We start from the raw sequence: 16,362 nt of genomic DNA, 5'->3' as shown, positions 1-16,362 counted from the left end.
CCAGAGGAACCGGGGATCCTCTCCAGTACCCCGAGCCTCTTTCAGTTCCCCACCACCCCACAAGTCACGATTGCGTTCCCGCTTTTGCGAGCCCCTGTGGGCGCGTGTTCAAAAAATCAGAATTCACCTCGTGAACGGGGCTTGCTCCAAACCAAAGCAACATTATGGGGGCAAGAGGGGGGGCTATGTCCTCGCCTGCTAATCTCCAAAGGGCCTCTGACCCCAACATCCTATGATCTCTTAGCACCTAGGAAAAGGAATATTTGCTCCTCCTATGTAGGTTTGACTTCTCTCCAGCCTGTGTGATTTCGTGTCCACTCAAAGGACCTGTGGATGCACGCTGGTGTGCTGTGGGGACCATTCTGTCAGACAAACCTCACTCAGTTTCCTGGGGGTTAAAAATCTGTGCAGACAAAATGTGGACCCCACATACATTCCCTAATCAAGATCCTTCACTCCTGCCACCCACAATATTTCATCCTTAGGAGAATATTGTTTTTTCCCTTCCTTTTTCTTGCACTAGTTTGCATGTATTAAAATAGAGAGATCTCCTGCCTCCTGGCAATCGGGTATATTGCATATTCAACCTGGGCAAATTCCTTGAGTTCACCACAGAGTGCTGAAAGGGGAAGGGGGTGGAAATGGGGAAGGACATATTCTCTCATTAGAAAGCAGTTTATTTCCAGCATAGTGCCACTAGGCCTGTGATGATACAGAGAAGCATTGACTCTATAGAGGCACCTGCTGGTGGTGGAAAACACACACAAAAATCATTTTATTTCCCTTCGTGGTTCTTCGATTCGCTCTTCTTTTTGTTGGCTTATCTTGGAATCCCTTTTGTGCTGCCATCTCATGCAGCATTCACCAATGGGGGGGGTCAGTCTTGCTGATCCAGTCTAAGACTTGGTCTGAGTAAGGACTGACTCACTTCCAGCAACTGCAGTGGTGGGCTCCTCTTGTGCACTGCAGGATTTGCAGCAGAGGGGAGAAGTCAGAGCTTGGTAGAAGCCTGAGAAGGGTCTGTGGTCCTGCTTGCAATAGGGCAGGAGGGTTGTTCAAACGTTGCAAAAGACTCCCTCCTTTTTTCTAATTATTACAAAGACTCCTTCCGAGGAAGCAAATTGCAAATGTCTGGACTTTCCCTTAAATGTCACTGCCAAAAATTGCCTCAGGGCTGAGCTGATAGGCCCACAGGAAGGGGGTAGGATATTTCTCTAAATAAAGCTAAAATAAAAGGTCTCACATTCTGGACCTTTCCCAACAATGTTTTGTGCAGATCCTTATATGCAGTCCCATCCTCCTGTCCTGGCCCCTGCATCACTCTCCATGGGCAGCAAACAGCTGGGCCTATAGGGAGGGAGAACTGCACAGTTTTCTTTATTCGGTGTAAAGTCCAATCAGCTTTTTTTAATTAGTTTTTTTAATGAATGAATGTTGTTATGAATCGAACAATCCATAACTTTAACAATCCTGTGTCTGGGTGAAATTGACAAGGCCTATGCATCACAGTAATCTATCAAAATAATTTTCAATCCACCAATGGGTCATATCCCCATAAAGTTACAATATACTCTAAATAATGTACAGTATCCTCACTTTTAAAATTACCCCTATAACATTGCTCACCTGGTCTTATGTTTCACCTGGCCAACATCCTTTTACCAAAAAAGTAGCCAAACTGAAATCGGACCAAATGTTCATGTACCTGCATGAATTCAGGCACAACCGAGAAGATGCATGTGCCTTCCCATGTTAAGGTTCTACTGCAGCTAATATGAGGCAATAGCTATAAGCATTTCTATGGTGCCTAGAATGTTTATTAGAACAAAGAAACCAAACAAACGTTCTTGCCATATTTCTGTATGGTTCTTATTCTTTTACTCATGATAACAAGTCATAAGTAGCTGGAGGATGGGAGGAAGAAATTAATGGCCACAATGTTAAATAATGGGTACCTCAAAATACTAAACCCATATTTAGGCTCTTAAGTTAGTGGCCTTGTTTTTAAAATGGCTGAGCAGTAACTTATTTGGTAGCTGCTAGGTGCTGGGTACTTTTAATAACCAGGCCATTTAGGACTTATTCTTGTACCATTGAAGTCAATGGGAGATTTTCTCTTGACTTCAATGGGCATAAAATCTAGGTGCTTAAATATTAATGTTAAGTGGTCTGAAAAAACGGGGGTGTCTATCATAATCTGGGAGCAGGAACTTCACTAAGACAGTGCTTGAACTGCATCCCTCAGTGATCTGGCTCAAATATTAAATATTTATTTTTGCCAGATCTGTGACCCCCTCCTTCAAACCCCCCCCACACACACACATACACTGTATCTAGTATCAGAGGGGTAGCCGTATTAGTCTGGATCTGTAAAAGCAGCAAAGAGTCCTGTGGCACCTTATAGACTAATACATTTTGGAGCATGAGCTTTCGTGGTGAATACCCACTTCATCGTGGGTATTAACCCACCAAAGCTCATGCTCCAAAACGTCTGTTAGTCTATAAGGTGCCACAGGACTCTTTGCTGCTTTTACATACACTGTAAGCACTAAATTTATAAGCCTAACTTTGGGCCTTCATTTTTGGAAATCTTGACCCATGCTAGTAATATCCTTCAGTTAATCACTCGATTAACCCTGAAAACATGCAGAAATATCAAGCCATTTTCAGTAACATTGCACTAATGTGCTTGGAAGAGCTGGCAGTTTGTAGGCTGGAAAGTCAGGTTTCCAAGAACTGCATTCTCATTTTTTTTCCTCCCCCTGCTTTCTGACCCCTGAAGGTATAACCAGAACAATTCTAAGGGATCCCGGACCCTAAGCAAATTTAAAAATGGAATGGGAAGCCTGAGAAAAATGGACATTAAAAACCAAATGAAAGAGTATTTTCTTAGAATTCCATCTTGTGGGCAAGTCTGATGGAATCTGGATTTGGATCCTCTAAATTGGGAGAGAAGTCAGGGAAACAAAGAATAATTTTAAACATTTTAGTGCCAGAGCTATTTCTTAATACACAAATTACTCTCTGATTTCATATAAAGTCCCCCAGTGCCAAGCCTGGAGCATAGCACCAGAAGAAGATGTAGCTTGGTCAGTTCTCCCAGCGGATCTGGAAAAGGAGCCAAAAACAGTATTGTACCATACTGGGAAAAGCCATGAGTTGACAGGTCTGAATCCTAATGATTCAAATATGTTTCAGTTGATTATTTTTCCTTGAGAAATCACAGCTATGCAATATATAGTAGCTTGAGTATGATATAGTCAATTGCTAAACTGTGGGTGAGTGAAGTAGATAGATCAGTGAATCATTCAATCCTTTTTTTTTCTTTCTTTCTTCACTTACACTAACAGAAGCAACTCCAGGTGTAACAAAAGGTTTTCTTTCTGCGATGCTTTGCCAACGCTCCCTCTGGTGTGGTATAAATAGAATACAGGCAGCAGGCAATGTTAATACAGTTTGTATTTGCAGTCATTAGAGATGCCCATGCACCACCCACTGGCAGCTTCACTTGCCTCTGTCATTCAGGAGTTTCTGTGGAAATTCTCAGTTTCTGGAAATAAAAAATGCATGGTACACTGTGCACCATCACACAGGCTATCACTAGATATTACTTTTACATCTTGGGTGGTTTTTTTCCGCTGTCAGATGCTAAATCAGGCATATCTGGAGACCTGAAGAAGAGCTCTGGGTAGCTCAAAAGCCTGTCTCACCAATAGACAGGGCCGGCTCCAGACCCCAGTGCGCCAAGCGCGTGCTTGGGGCGGCATGCCACGGATGGCACTCTGCTGGTTGCCGGGAGGGCGGCAGGCGGCTCCAGTGGACCTCCCGCAGGCGTGCCTGCGGAGAGTCCACTGGTCCCGCAGTTCCAGTGGAGCATCCGCAGGCACGCCTGCGGGAAGTCCACCAGAGCCGCGGGACCTGCGAGTGGCAGAGCGCCCCCCGCGGCGTGCCGCCATGCTTGGGGCAGCGAAATGGCTAGAGCCAGCCCTGCGAATAGACATTGATTCAAAAAAGTTATGACCTCACCTGCCTTCTCTCTCTCTTGCACTGGGACCAACACGGCTACAGCAACACTGCAAACAACATTTAAAGATGACAGCTGTACGTTTTTTAGGGCTTTTAACCTCAGAATACTGCACATACTCCAATGAGTATCCTAATGAAACTATGTTTAGGACTGTTTAAATCTAGGGAGCTTTTTTAATGGTGCCTTCTCCATGTGAACTTGATAGGTTCTCATACACACATACATATACACAGCCACACTGTAAAACCATCAAATTAGGGAATTAAATGCTGGAATGCTTCCCAGTTAATAAAAACAAAAGATACAAGCAGAACAAAGGAAAAATGAGATACATAAGATAACGGGGTTGTAAACTCTTCAGCTCTCAGCATCTTCTGCACGGGGGCTGACTTTTGCTTTTGCTGGTGGGGGCTTCTTTCCACCTCCTCCCCCTTACAAGCAGTGGGCAGGGACTCAGGGAGAAGAGACTGAGCAGGGGTGAGGCCTTGGAGTAGAGGGGTGGGTGGCCCCCCGGGAAAACACCAAGTACGGGCTTGAGCCCCAGAACACTCATGGAGTCGGTGCCTGTGGTCTTCTGGACTCTCAGGATACATCTGCACGGCAATTAAACATGTGTGGCTGGCCCATGTCAGCTAACTTGGGTTTGCCCATCTAGGGCTGTGTGGCTGTAAAACTGCTGTGTAGAGGTTTGGGCTCAGGCTGCAGCCTGAGCTCTGGGACCCTGCAAGAAGGGAGGGTCCCAGAGCCCAGGCTCCCGCCCAAGCCTAGATATCTACACTGCAATTTTTAACCTCACATCCCAAGCCCTGCGGACATGAGTCAATTGACAAGGGCCAGCCGCAGCCATGCCAGAGGGCTTTTATTCCAGTATAGACATACCCTCATAAAGTAGCAGCCTGAAATTGTAGTCAGCAGGGTTTTCTGCTGCCACAATGGAACTTTTAGTGGAACTTCAGGTGCAAGGAGAAACTGATCAAAGGCTGGCATAGCCTGTTTGTTGATGTTATGACTTCCTCTCCCCAAGGTGGCTGGACTTGGAAAGTCTGGAAAGTCAATCTTCCCTCAAATGGTTCATTGACCCAAAAGCCGAGCTTCTGGGACTTTCTGTTGATCCTTATAGTATGCATACTCCAATTGCTCTGTCTTATAGCTCCTCTCTTCAATGTCTTCAGTCCAATGAGGTTCAAATGAGGTCATCTTTAGCTAGCATCAGTTCTGGAAAACTCCACTTTAGATCAGTAATTCAAAAGGATATTTGAGTGTTTGCCTGCTGGCTGCCATAGAAGCTGAAAGTCCAAGTCTCATACAAAAAAATGCAGACATGCCACTTTTGAGGAAGTTGGCACAGTCTTCTCTGGGGAAAATATTTTAAGCTAACATGCCACCAGTTTTACAGGAAGGTCAATGTAAAAGAAACTCTATAAAAATAGCTGAATAAAAAACCATCCAGGCAACTGCTATTCACCCAACAGTCATCTATCAGCAATATTAAAAATAAATTCAGACTTATGATCCAGTTCATCTTTTCCCTTTGTTTTCTACTAGTCTAAAAATAGACTAATGTTCTTTCTGGATCTAGGCTATAGGTAAAACAGCTTGACATTCCAAAATCTACATCGTGATAGAGAAAAGTTACTTTACAGCTTACCTAGTGAACACCTATTTAAAAATAGAAAATGTTATATTTATATCAGGTCTGAATTCCCATATACGCAGTTTTTCACACACAGGGACTACAATTACTCTTCCAAAACTAGAAGGGTAAGAGGAAGGGACTTTGGATCATAGAATCATAGAACCATGGGGTTAGGAGGGACCACGAGGGTCATCTCGTCTAACCTCCTACGGCGATGCAGGATTTGTTGTCTTCACCATATGTACATCGTTTTAAATTCTACCTGGGAGTAAAAATAAATGGAGCTTTGCCCCATTCCCTTGCTGCACATTTCATGATGGTTACAGTGTGAGTGAGCTAACATTTTAACTACCCAAATCATGTATATAGTGCAGTGTGTCCACGCACGTGCACACAGAGATTCAAGATCCCCTGAAGGAGTAGGGCAATGGCCTGTTGTTGTTATTATTTATTGTGATAGCCACCCAAATGGGCTACGTGCTTTCCAAGTACAGAGGGCGACACAGTCCCTGCCCTAAAGAATCAATCACATTCTGACAGAATATTTCAATAAACATCTGGATGTCTGCTTTGCTCTCTAGTGAGCTGTACGCTACACTTCCAGTGACGCATATTATGTCTCTGATTGTTTGCCTTCCTCCCCAGGAGAGTTTAGCCAGTTTGTAAATGCAACCGAGAGGACGTTGAGTAAGATGTAATGAAGCTGCCATCATAATTTTGAAATGAAAGTGCCCCGTTTTCATTGAATCATAAACACCCTTCTGCCCTCTTTCACACAAAACAGTTTTCAAAAGTGCTCAACCTACCATCTCAACCAAAGTTTAGGTTCATAGGCCGCTCTGCCACTTAATGTTATGAAACTTGAAGATTCGGATCCTGAAGTCTACTCCTGTCCCTTTAAAAGTCATTACTCTGCTTTATGGTTTGTTAAAGTTTCACTAGTCCCAGAATGATTTTTGCTGGTAGTGTTGATGCTGGAATAATACAGAACTCTAGATGTAGACTCTGAGTTTGTCCTTATTATTGGGTGAATCAGGTTTTCGCAAAAAAGTTAACTTGTTTTTTCTGCAAAATCACATCTTAAAATCATAGGGGCTTGTCTACCAAAAAAAGCTGTACTTTACCTTATAGGAAGGGGAATAAGCTACACTGGTATAAGGCATGTTTGAACCAGTTTAATTGTGTCCACACTATGGGTTGTACCAGTATAACTATATTGGTAGAAGATCACTTCCCAACTGAAATAGTTAAATTGATACAAAAACCATGGAGAAGATCAGATATAAGATTCCCTTTTATTTTAATCCCTTTCAAATGTTTGGCTCTGTGATGGGGCATACTCCCCACACCAGCCTTGAAAGAACTGAATTAGGCTAATTGGGCCCGGTCAATCAGTTAAGCTGCAAATGGAGGAGATTTAGGCACTAATTAGGAGGAAGCTAGGGTTGCCAGGCATCCAGTTTTCGACTGGAACACCCGGTCGAAAAGGGACCCTGGTGGCTGCAGTTGGCACTGCCGACTGGGCTGCTAAAAGTCCAGCTGGTGGTGCAACGGAGGCCTGGGGCTAAAGCAGGCTCCCTGTCTGCCATGGCTCCGCACTGCTCCTGGAAGTGGCCCCCAGGTCCCTGTGGCCCCTAGGTACTGGCCCCAGCCCGACTGCCAGCTCCACAGCTCCCATAGGCCAGGAACTGCAACCAATGGGAGCTGCAGGGGGCGGTGCCTGCGGGTGCGAAGGTAGCATGCACCGCACAGAGCTGCCTGGCTGCGCCTCCACCTAGAGGCCCCTGAGACCTGGAGGCCCCTTCCTTGGAGTCACAGTAAGCGCCACCAGGACCCCACATCCCAACCTCTTGGCTCAGCCTGGAGTCCCCTCCCACACCCCAAATCCCTCATCCCCAGCCCCACCCCAGAACCCAGACCCCCAGTCAGAGCCCTCACCCCCCCAGACCCCAACCCCCTGGCCCAGCCCAGAGCCCCCTCCTGCACTCCAAACCCCTCATCCCCAGCCCCACCCCAGAGCCGCACCCCCAGCCCAGAGCCCATACTCCCTCCCACATCCCAACCCCCTGCCCCAGCCCGATGAAAGTGAGTGAGAGTGGGGAAGAGTGAGAGACAGAGGGAGGGGGTAATGGAGTGAGTGAAGGCAGGGTCTCAGAGAAGGGGAGGGGCGGGGCAGGAGTGTTTGGTTTTGTGTAATTAGAAAGTTGGCAACCCTAGAGGAAGCTGACCTGTGAGGGAACAGGCAGGGGCTGGCAACAGCGTGGGAGGCTGCAGGAAGGAAGTCTGCAGTCTCTCTCCCTGAGGTCAGGGAGAAGGAAGAGGGGTGAGGAAGGGTTTACCTAGTAGGCCCAAGAGAGAGGGGCTGTCTAGGAAAGCTGGAGAATGAAAAGCTTGGAGAAGCAGGGTAGGAAGTAGTCCAGGGGTGAGCGCAGTAAGGTTGGTGTAGCCACAGACCTTAACGGCTCACTGCAGAGCTCTGGACTGGAACCCACAGGGTAGGCCTGGGTTCCCCTGCCATCCACGGCAGAGTGCTATTACATGGAGCAGCGAATGGGAAGACTGCCTGAGTCACTGTGGGAGTGACATAGTCAGGGCAGTGGGCATGAGGACTGCCTGACCCTGCATGTGGAGAGAGACCTTGAAAGACTCCCCTGGAAGAGGAAATCACAGTGGGACCTGGCCAGAGGGTCGAGTCACAAAGTGGCCGCACTGTAACTACTTGAGCAGGAGGAGAGCGGCAGCGGTGAGAGAGAAGAAAGGGGGCACTGAACTGGGTGGAGCTAATCCCCAGAATCACCAGAAGGAGGCACCAGCCAGCAGGGTGTAGAGATCCTGTGATGGGCTCATATTCATACATGTCCCCAGGAGCTCTCCACTGGCTAAAATAGTAGCAATCAAATATGGACTGAAGTAGGGGTTGCCAAGCTTCCAGGATTGTCCTGGAGTCTCTAGGAATTAAAGATTAATCTTTAATTAAAGATTATGTCATGTGATGAAACCTCAAGGAATATTCCAACCAAAATTGGCAACCCTAGAGTTGGGGCGGGATCATTTTCTCTGCCCCACCTTTGAGATTTATGTCATTGATTTGTATTGGGCTTGTTTTTCTGTGTCTCAGTAGCAAGCATGACACCCTGCTCCGGCCTGGACAGCATTGCCATAGGAACAGTCCAGAGTCAGAGACAGGACCAAAACACTCCTAGAGAACATTGTGTGCTCGTTTCAACCACTGGGTACCAGGGTTGTCTGATACATGACTTTCACCTCACACATGATGGGCACTGTGGCAAAATAATCCAGGCAGGCTTTTGTTCCCGACTAAAGTGAATTTCACAATCTAGTGCTATCTAAAAAAAACCCTGAAGCTGGCTAATTGCACATACTGGTAAGTGTATATCACATAGAGGCACCCTCATATCAATCACAGTGCATAGGGGATTGGGAAACCTACTCAGTCTGCACCATGAGGTATTGTTTCTAATTCCCTGCTAACGTGCCAGGCTCCCTGGCACAGTGTTTTGCTGTACCACTTTTTGGAGATTTCTCTCCTGGTTCTGGGTGTGCTCAGCCAGATGGATATTGGAATATCTGCAACTGCCAAAAGCCTCTCCTGAGATGGAGTTTTTCTTTATGTTTTAAAAACACAGATTGAAGAGCAGCCTGTCATTTTGGAGGTTGGCATTAATTGTCTGGAAGGAAAACATCTTGTGGTGACTGGGAGGTTTATTTTGTACCCTATCAGTTCGTGTATTGATTACCATATAGCTAGGTCTCTTTGTCCAACAGTCTCTGCTGGGTTAATGTTCATGTACTGTGTAGCACCAGATTTGCCCTGGGTAATTATGGGTATACCACTGGGACAGTGCTACCAATCAGCTTGAGCGTGTAACATTTCACTCTGCCACATCACACCAGTGACCCTCGGAAGCCCCTAAGTGTTGAGTGATTCTGCTGTGCAGGTGCTTTTGTCTGTTATTTGAACCATACAGACTCCCTGTGGTATTTTTGGAAGGCCTACCTAGCAGCAAAGGGACCATCTGAAGAGCAAGGTGTATTCCTGGAAGATTTTGGGACCTTTACAGGCTCTCCCTTGTTTAATGATGTATTCTAGGTCCAAGAGGAACCCCGTAAAGTGCATGCAGTTTGCAGTTCTGCTTTGTGGTTGGATTGCATCCTCCAGTGAATGGAAGTTAGGACTAGTGGCAGGTTTATTTCTTCCTGCAGGGTTTCATTTGAAGAAGCTGCCTTTTATTTCTTTATGAAGTGGGTGGTAAGAATGGAGTATTCTCATTAGTGGACAAGACTCTGGGATGCAAGTTATTTGAGCCTGTTGATAAAGGGACCGTCTACTGGTAAGCAAAGGAAACATAAAGTATATGATGCTTATTCCTGGCTGCTCCAGTGACTCTCAGCTGCAGTCAGACAAGACCAGAGAAGAAGAAAGAACTCAAAGGAGGGGGATATAACAGCACACAATCCCTTTCCCCAAAACTCAACAGCATGCAAACAAGCCAAGCCAAAGTCCATCCAACCAAGAAGAAGCAGACCCTTCTACCAGCACTGCTGATAAAATGAGATTCTTAACACCATCATCTGCAGCAGACCCAAAGAGTTCCTGACATCCGTGTTATTTCAGCACTGAGATACCCTTCTCTACAGAGAAGCAGATTATATGACAGGAGGAGTGTTGCTGCTGCATATTGTACTTTGACTTGCTTTGGCAACACCTAGGTTGAGCTAGAAGTAAAAAACACAATAGTTCTTACATCACAGTTGCAACAATGTGTGGCATGCAGGCCTGGTCAGAAAGGGGTGATGAGAGGATAGGATGAGTGCACAGTCTCAGTGCTGCAGGAGGGGCAGCTCTCAGCAGAAATATATCCTACTTTAGAGCTCATCTTGACAGATAGAGGAATTGGACACAGAACTAAACATTTGTGATTGCTTAGGTGTAAAGTCCCAACTGGTCATATATATATATGACTTTATTCTATATAGATTTAGATTAGATTTGGTGCTTTAAAAAGGCCAGTTGCACAGAGCTGAAAACAAGTTTGAGCCAAATCAGATGGAATAAGGATAGAATAGAATAAAATAGAAATATGTGAATGATATTTGGGAACTGTTTAAAAACACTTTATTAGATGTTCAAAAAGCCATAATTTCAAAATTGGAGAAAGAAGGCCACATTCATAAAAAAAAATTGCCTGGCTTAGTGGGGAAGCAAAAGGAGATAGAAAAAAAATGGAAAAAGGGGAAAGTTTAATAGCAAAGAATATAAATCAGAAGCTAGGAATTTTAGAAAAATTGTAAGGAAAGCAAAAAGACACATGGGGAAACCCATAGCCTATAGAGTTAAGGACAATCGGAAGGAGGGTTTTTTGAGCATATTAGGAACAGAAGGAATCCTAACAATGGTATTGGTCCATTATGAGATGGAAATGGTAGAATTGTCAATAATAATGCAGAAAAGGCAAAAGTGTTCAATAAATATTTCTATCCTGTGTTAGGGAAAAAGTCAGATGAGGTATTTATATCATATGATAATGAAATACTTTCTATTCCTGCAGGAACTAAGGAGGATGTTAAATAGTATCTACTAAAGACAGACATTTTAAATCAGCAGGCCCAGATAACTTGCATCCCAAAATTTTGAAAGAGCTGGCTGAGGAGCTTTCTGGACCATTAATATTGTGTTTTCAATAAGACTTAGAACACTGGGGAAGTTACAGAGGACTGGAAGAAAGCTAATGTGGTGCCAATATTTGTAAAGGGTAAACGGAATATGACCCAGGTAGTTATAACCCTGACAGCTTGACGTCCATCCTGAGCAAAATAACAAAACAGAACATATGGGACTTGATTAATAGAGAATGAAAATGAGGATAAAAAAATAATGCAAATCAACATGGGTTTATGGAAAATTGATCTTGTCAAACTAACTTGATATCTTTTTTTATGGGATTACAAGATTGGATGATAAAAGTAATAGTGTTGATATAAAATAGTAAGACTTCTGTAAGATATTTGAATTGGTACTGCATTGCATTTTGGTTAAGAAACAAGAACAATATAGAATCCACATGGTGCACATTAAATTGATTAAAAACTGGCTAAGTGATAAGTTTCAAAATATAATTGCAAATGGGAAATCATTATCAAGGGTCTGTGTTTCTAGGGGTGTCCCAAAGGGATCACTTCTTGGTCCTACATTATTTATCAGTGATTTTATGTTTCCTTCCAGGTCATTAATAAACGTGTTCAAGTTTGCAGATGTCACAAAGATTGGGAGAGTGGTAAACAATTAAGAGGGCAGGTCACTGAAGCAGAGCGATCTGGATCTCTTGGTAAGCAGGTTGGGGTGGATATGGGATTTCAATATGGAAATCAGACTTCAGTGTTAGGGTTTTTATTAACTATAGGTATAGAAAAGTATTGGTAAGTGGAATAGAATACCATCCTAAAGGAGTTTTAACTGCCATTCCAGCTGACACAAACTAACAGCAGGCAGAAAATCCAAAGTTGGGGCTGAAACCTATTCGTCTCACAATGACACTGTGGCCTGGTCTACACTACATGTTTAAATCAAATTTAGCAGCGTTAAACCGATTTAACCCTGCACCCGTCCACACAACGAGGCCCTTTATATCGATATAAAGGGCTCTTTAAACCGGTTTCTGTACTCCTCCCCAACAAGAGGAGTAGTGCTGAAATCGGTATTGCCATGTCGGATTAGGATAGTGTGGCCGCAAATCACCAGTATTGGCCTCCGGGCGGTATCCCACAGTGCACCATTGTGACCACTCTGGAAAGCCATTTGAACTCAGATGCACTGGCCAGGTAGACAGGAAAAGCCCCGCGAACTTTTGAATTTCATTTCCTGTTTGGCCAGCGTGGAGCGCTCACCAGCACAGGTGACCACGCAGAGCTCATCAGCACAGGTAACCATGCAGTCTCCTGAGAATTGAAAAAGAGCTCCAGCATGGACCGCACAGGTGGTACTGGATCTGATCGCTATATGGGGAGAGGATTCTGTGCTAACAGAACTCCGTTCCAAAAGACGAAATGAAAAAACATTTGAAAATATTTCCAAGGCCATGATGGAGAGAGGCCACACCAGGGACTCAGTACAGTGCCATGTGAAAGTTAAGGAGCTCAGACAAGCCTACCAGAAAACCAAAGAAGAGAATGAAAGGTCCGGCGCAGGGCCGAAAACATGCCGCTTCTACGCTGAGCTGCATGCAATTCTAGGGGGGTCCGCCACCAGTTCCCCACCCCTGTCCGTGGATTCCAAGGTGGGGTTGGTAATCTCAGCCATGCCTGAGGATTCTGCGGACAGTAATCTCAGCCATGCCTGAGGATTCTGTGGATGGAGAGGAAGAGGAGGACGAGCTTGCAGAGAGCACACAGCACTCCTTTCTCCCCAACAGCCAGGAGCTTTTTCTCATCCAGACGGAATTACCCTCCCAGCCCTCCCAAGCCACTAGCCCAGACAATGAAGCCATGGAAGCGACCTCTGGTGAGTGTACCTTTGTAAATATAAAACATGGTTTAAAAGCAAGCGTTTTTTAATGATTAATTTGCCCTGAGGACTTTGGATGCATTCGCGGCCAGTACAGTTATTGGAAAAGTCTGTTAACATGTCTGGGGATGGAGCGGAAATCCTCCAGGGACATCTCCATGAAGCTCTCCTGGAGGTACTCCCAAAGCCTTTGCAGAAGGTTTCTGGGCAGGGCAGCCTTATTCCATCCTCCATGGTAGGACACTTGACCACGCCATGCATGTAGCAAGTAATCTGGTATCATTGCATGACAAAGCCTAGCTGCGTATGGTCCCTGTGATTGCTGGCATTCAAGCAACATCCATTCTTTATCTCGCTTTGTTATCCCCAGGAGAGTGATATCATTCATGGTAACCTAGTTGAAATTTAGGAATTTAATTAAGAGGACGGACATGGCCATTCCTACTGGGCTGTTTGCCTGTTGCTTAAAAGAAATCTTTCCTTGCAGGTAGCCAAGTGGGCGGGGAGGGGGAATTGGCACTGAGTTTTTTTGCGTTTGGCTAGCAGTGATCTTCCATGATACCAGCCACGCGATGGGGGGAGGGGTAAAGCGATCATCCCAGAGAATTGGATGCGGGGGGTGGTTTCAGCTGCTGCATGTTAACAGGAAAGAAGCAGCACTGAACGGGATTTGCTTGGTATTCGGGAAAGGAGGGCACTGTATAATGAAGGCTGCAGAAGCTGAAAGACAATGGCTTACCATGGATGCATTCAAGCTGAACTCTGCTGCCCGGACCTGTGTCTGTGAGATCTCTAACACCAGAGCAGCAGACACTCAATATTAAGATGCAAATGCGACCTTGCAGTGAAATCACATGTGCTATGTAAGGTGAATAGTGTTGTTCACCTTAAAAGAGTATAAGCATTGTCCTGTAAAATGTATCTTTTTAACTACTTCTCTCCCTTTTTTCCCTCCCTCATGCAGCTGCAAATTTTTAGCCTCCCTACTCCATCCCGAAGGCTATCTCAGATAAGGTGGCGGAAAAAAAAGACGCGAGATGAAATGTTCTCGGAAATCATGGAAGTGACCAGCAATGAAAGAGCTCATCTGAATGAGTGGAAGGATGTGGTATCAAATTACAAGAAAGATGCCAGTGAACGTGAGGACAGGAGGGACCAACGTGAGGAGAGGAGGGACGCTCGAGATGAAAGGTGGCGGCAGGAAGATCAGCGGTGGCAGGATGCAACGCTGGGGCTGCTGCGTGATCAAACTGACATCCTCCGACGTCCGGTGGACCTTCAGGAACAGCAGCAGGATCACCAAGTGCTGCTGCAGCCCCTGTGTAACCACCCTTACGCCTTACCATGTTCCATATCCTCCTCACCCAGACGTGTAAGAACGTATGGGGGAAGGCTTCGTGCACCCTCCCCATTCCACGCCCATGGACAGCCCAACCAAAAGGCTGTCATTACTTTGAAATTTTTTTAGTGGCTTTTTTCTTCCCTCTTATCCTCCTCCCAAACCACACCCGGGTTACCTTGTCAGTTCTCTCCCTCTTTTTATAATGAATTTATAAAGAATACATGATTTTTAAATGATAGTGACTTTATTTCCTTAGAAAGCAAGCTGTAATCGAAGCAGGAAGGTGGGTTGCTTACAGGGAATGAGTCAATCAAAGAGGGGTGGGTTCATCAAGGGGAAGCAAACACAGCAGTCAGACCGTACCCTGGCCCGTGATGAAACTCGTTTTCAAAGCTTCTCTGATACGCACCGCTTCCTGGTGTGCTCTTCTAATCACCCTTGTATCTGGCTGCGCATAATCAGAGGCCAGGTGATTTGCCTCAGCCTTCCACCCCACCATAAAGGTCTCCCCCTTACTCTCTCAGAGATTGTGGAGCACACAGCAAGCAGCAATAACAATGGGGACATTGATTTGGCTGAGATCAGAGCGAGTCAGTAACGTGTGCCAGCGCACCTTTAAAAGGCCAAATGCACATTCTACCACCATTCTGCACTTGCTCAGCCTGTAGTTGAACAGCTCCTGACTACTGTCCAGGCTGCCTATGTATGGCTTCATGAGCCATGGCATCAAGGGGTAGGCTGGGTCCCCCAGGATAACTACAGGCATTTCAACATCCCCAACTGTTATTTTCTGGTCTGGGAAGTAATTCCCTTGCTGGAGCCGTTTAAACAGAGTAGTGTTCCTGAAGACGTAAGTGTTATGAACCCTTCCCGGCCATCCCACGTGGATGTTGGTGAAATGTCCCTTGTGATCCACCAGTGCTTGCAGCACCATTGAAAAGTACCCCTTGCGGTTTATGTACTGGGTGCCCTGGTGCTCCAGTGCCAAGATAGGGATATGGGTTCCATCTATCGCCCCACCACAGTTAGGGAATCCCATTGCAGCAAAGCCATCCACTATGACCTGCACGTTTCCCAGAGTCACAACCTTTCGTAGCAGCAGCTTAATGATTGCTTTGGCTACTTGCATCACAGCAGCACCCACAGTAGATTTTCCCACTCCAAATTGATTCCCGACTGACCAGTAGCTGTCTGGCGCTGCAAGCTTCCAGAGGGCTATTGCCACTCACTTCTCAACTGTGAGGGCTGCTCTCATCTTGGTATTCTGGCGTTTCAGGGCAGGGGAAAGCAAGTCACAAAGTTCCATGAAAGTGCCCTTACGCATGCGAAAGTTTTGCAGCCACTGGGAATCGTCCCAAATCTGCAAAACTATGCGGTCCCACAAGTCTGTGCTTGTTTCCCAGGCCCAAAATTGGCATTCAATGGCTAGAACCTGCCCAATTACCAGCAGGATCTCCAAAGCGCAAGGGCCCGCGGTTTGAGAGAATTCTGTGTCCATGTCCTCATCACTCTCGTCGCCGCGCTGCCATAGCCGCCTTCTCCTCGCCTGGTTTTGCAGGTCCTGGTTCAGCATAGACTGCATGAGAATGCGCGAGGTGTTTACAACATCCACGATTGCGGTCTTGATCTGAGCAGGGTCCATGCTTGCTGTGCTATGGCGTTTGCACAGGTCCCCCAGGAAAAAAGGCGAGAAAAGGTTGTCTGCTGCTTTCACGGAGAGAGGAGTGAGGCTGTACCTAGAACCACCCGTGACAATGTTTTTGCCCCATCAGGCACTGGGATATCAACCCAGAATTCCAAGGGGCAGGGGAGACTGTGGGAACTATGGGATAGCT

The sequence above is a fragment of the Gopherus evgoodei genome, chromosome 3, assembly GCF_007399415.2.
Source record: "Gopherus evgoodei ecotype Sinaloan lineage chromosome 3, rGopEvg1_v1.p, whole genome shotgun sequence".
In the NCBI taxonomy this organism is placed as follows: Eukaryota; Metazoa; Chordata; order Testudines; family Testudinidae; genus Gopherus; species Gopherus evgoodei.
The sequence above is the reverse complement of the archived record's forward strand: the minus strand, read 5'-3'. Positions refer to the sequence as shown.